General features: G+C 37.0%; 1 long non-coding RNA gene across 1 annotated transcript; it reads left to right on the forward strand.

Moving 5' to 3' along the window:
• Positions 1–1,562: 1,562 nt before the first annotated feature.
• On the forward strand, positions 1,563–3,270 carry LOC149199421 (uncharacterized). The gene is made up of 2 exons (XR_016253274.1): positions 1,563–1,632; positions 3,165–3,270. It is a non-coding gene; the product is annotated as an uncharacterized LOC149199421 (long non-coding RNA).
• Positions 3,271–4,146: the final 876 nt, after the last annotated feature.

Consider the following 4,146-nt stretch of genomic DNA (forward strand, 5'->3'; position numbering starts at 1 on the left):
ACTTGGCGATGCAATAAATTATGAATAGAGTTTAATATCATTTGTTCATTATCAACTAATAAAATATAATCATTTCTCTATTTTGAGAATAAACTCAGTTTCAAAAGTAAATCTTCAATATTATTATTATTATTGATATATGGTAAATTTAACAATATTTCTGGCTTTTAATTCTAACTCAAAACCTAAAGAACTATAATATAGGATATAGGATGCAACAGATATGGGGAAGCAATGAACTTTTCAACTTACCTGTAGGGTGGGAATCCCATGCCCATTAGAGACGAAATATCAAGGTCTGAATGAGAAAACATACTATAACAATTAGTTCGGTCCTAAAAAAGTGGTATGAAATAAAATAGAAATGAAGAAAATATTTCCAAATAATACTACAACAGAAGCAAAAATTACTTTGCTATTGACAGCCAAACCAGCCATGCTCCTCGACCTCTCAATATATTTCTTGATTTCAGGGTCTGGAGGGCCTTCCGTCTATCATCATACAAATAGAAACCTTTACACATTTTCTCACCTGCGGAAAAAGTGCCATATAATTACCAACTAAAGAATAAAACAGAGTATTACACACAACAAAAATCACAGATCGAAGCTAGCAACGACAATATATATTTGACTTTAATTCAAGAATAAAAAATACATTTTCTTGAGAAAGAAAGAACTATAATATAGGATATAGGATGCAACAGATATGGGAAAAATGAACTTTTCAACTTACCTGTAAGGTATGCCGATTACAGCGAAAATATCAAGGTCTGAATCTTGAACCATGATTTCCTCACCTAAAACTCGACAAGCTTCATTCACATCTGGAAAGAATACCATCTCAACTATATCCTTATCCATCAAAGAAATTGGCTGCCAAAAGTGAGAAAACATACTATAACAATTAGTTCAGTCCTAAAAAAGTGGTATGAAATAAAACAGAAATGAAGAAAATATTTCCAAATAATAATGTACTGCAACAGAAGTAAAAATTACTTTGCCATCAACAATCAAACCATCCATGCTCCTCGACTCAATATATTTCTTGATTTCAGGGTCTGGAGGGGCCTTTCGTCTATCATCATACAAATAGAAACCTTTACACGTTTTCTCACCTGCAAAAAAAGTGTCATATAATTACCAACGGAGTAGTCTACCTAGGCGGAGGAATTGCCAGGTTTCCATCGCCGCCCAGAAAAACGTTCGGCTCCGGCCATCGGCAATCCCTCCGCCACGCTCCCCTAGCTCTGCCACCCTCCGTCCACTGCTCCGCATTAATTTCCTGACAGAATCGCCACCGCGCAGAGTTAATGCAATTTCCAATTCGAATTTGGAAACCGCAGTTTGCCCCCCCAACCAACTCGAGGTGGCCCCTGCAACTCACTCACGTTCCTCCTCGACTCGGCGCACCTCACCTGTAGGAATTTTGATTGAAGTTGTTTGCTGGAAACCCAATCTAAAATCTGTGCCATCATTGTTTCGACAAAATGGGGAGGATCTGTCCCATACATAATAGGAAAATATTAACTTCAGAGAGGGTTTGATCCAGGGAAACATGTCAGAGATCGAGGTGAAGGTGGAGCGTTATGGCCGTTGAATTTCAATAGTTTCAGACCCAAATTCCATCAGGTGAGTTGAATTTCCGTGAGTTTACCTTCAAAATTTAAAGATCAACCGCTAAAATTAATGGGGGCTTTAAATTTCCGCTGCTGGAATTGTGTTTTGGACTGGTTTCTTGTTTAAGTGTTGGGGTTTCTGTTGTTTTTGGGAAAATTCGGGCTAAAATTGAAGAATTTTGGAGGTATGGGTAGGGGAGAAATTGCCTACTTAATAAGCAATTGAAATTTCAAGTTTCTCGCTAGCTTTAAAAGATTACGTTTTTTGGGTGTGCTTCGTTTACAGTTGAATTACGTCTCCGATATGTTTTGGCTTAAGGCTTAGGGATTCGTTACCTTCCGTTAAACTGTGACTTAGGGTTGTGGAATTGAAGGGTTTTATTTTTTCATTATTTCTATGGGTAAATTAGCTGCAAGTCCGTTCGCTTCTGAATGCTGCCATCTTGATTTATGCAGGTTTATGGTTGAAAATTCTTTAAAATTGTCGAAGGCTTCGTAGTGGAAATTATGATTTTGAGGATTTTGAGCTGAAGCCCTAAGGATCTGTTGATTTTTGTGATGGTAAGATTCGCTTGAATTTCTATTTCATGTTATAGTCTTCCATTTGTGACGTCTTTTGTTTGTCTGTTTGGTTAAATTCCCTTTTGTGCAAGAACCTTATGGGACAGCAACTTGGCCTCGTTTGCCTCGTACCTAAGATAAACCGTCTAGACACAGTTAACAATGAAATGTCACAACGGAGTACAATTTACCTGCACAATGTTCTTCGGGTGAATACAACCAAAGCCAATATAATGAAAATTCGGTTTATCATAGTAACCCAATTGACTGTTTGTATTTGTGAACTTTGCTTAAAATTGCTTTCATTTTTCCCGGTTATCTTAAACCATATAGTTTCCGATATTTTTGGTTTTTGGCTTTCTTGTGTTAGATTTGTATCTTTCAATTTAATGGATTAATTTTTTTCAGGATTGAGGCTTTTGTGATTTGAATTGAGTTGAGCTTTATTTTCTGGTATCATCGCATTGAAATTCTTTGTCAATATTTCAAACCATCAAGTACAGTTTATCCTTATAATTAATTTCTTTTTGGTAAGGCTCCTTGTGGCTAAAATCTGTTACCTACTTATTTAGCTGATGATGACAAAGATTTTCCCTGACAACCTTCTATATAGTGTTGTTCCCAATTACATTTGGTGGATCATTTGTGTTAGATAGGGTGGTTTTCAAATTCATTTGATGGAGCCTTCGCTTTGGATTTGAAATGCCCTAGCTCTTGAATTTTGGATGGACTGTCAAATTAATCTCATAAAATGATGATATTGTTGGCTGTTAAAGAAGTGTTTCAATGTACTTTATTGTAGCAAGCATTTAATTGATCTCGAATATCAAAATTATCTAAATGTGATAAAATCTTCAAGGACAGATGTAATGTTGAACTAGCACTAAGGCAAATTATTCTATAGTCGAATGAATTTGCTAAAAGGTTGTAGAATTTTCTTTAATTTTCAATTTATCATCTCACGATCCATCATTGAAAATGCAGTGGTTCTGGCCCGCTTGAAGGAAATAAAGATTGAATTTCAACCAGCGGATTGAGTGGGCAGTGTAACGGAACCAGCACAAATTTTAAATCATTGGTTGAGACCTTATATGATTCAAAGCGTCAAAGGTCCTTGACTTGCAAGCTTTTATGGGGAACTTTTGGAGCCACTCCAGGAAAGAGGGTTCAGATGAGAAAACAAGAACCCAAGTTGACAAGAACCCAAGTCGAGTGTAGTAAAAGGAAGAGACTAGTAGTTGTCGATGGGAATGAAAGGCCTAGGATAATTTCTTCTCTTACTGATGAGCTCTCCATTAGGATTCTTGCCAGGGTACCTTGTGGATGATATTCCAACTTGAAGTTGGTCTGTAAAACGTGGAATCACGTATTAAGGGATTCAGAGATATTTGAATTAAGAAAAGAGATCGGTTTCTCTGAAGAATGGCTATACATTTTGATGAAAGACGAAGAGGAAAAGCTCATATGGAATGCTTTGGATCTGTTATCAGGTAAATGGCACAGCTTGCCACCTATGCCGGCTTTTACATATGAGGAGGAATTCAATCAAGCTACGGGATGGAGTTTATGGAATGCAATGGGAGCATCGGGTTACAGGCTAACAGGTTTTGTGAGGGGCTCGTTTGGACGGAAAGATTCTCTAGATAGAACAACTTTTTGTGGTTGTGCCGTAGGGGCCATTAATGGATGCCTCTATGTTTTGGGAGGGCTTGCTAAAGCATCTGCTCTCAAATCTGTCTGGCGTTATGATCGTCGAATAAATGCATGGACAAAAGTCGCACCTATGACCACTACAAGGGCTTATTGTAAAACAACATTCCTGAACAGGGCTTATATATTTTTATATATGGTTTAATATGTGTTATTTCCATTAAACAATCTGCTTGAGTGGAAAACGAAAGAGTACAATGGAAGCAAGATTAAAAAAAGTATACAAGACCAATCAACAACTACAAGAGGACCCAAG

The sequence above is a fragment of the Pinus tabuliformis genome, chromosome 2_1 (assembly GCF_031772625.1).
Source record: "Pinus tabuliformis cultivar Carrire ecotype Pingquan chromosome 2_1, CPIR1, whole genome shotgun sequence".
In the NCBI taxonomy this organism is placed as follows: Eukaryota; Viridiplantae; Streptophyta; class Pinopsida; order Pinales; family Pinaceae; genus Pinus; species Pinus tabuliformis.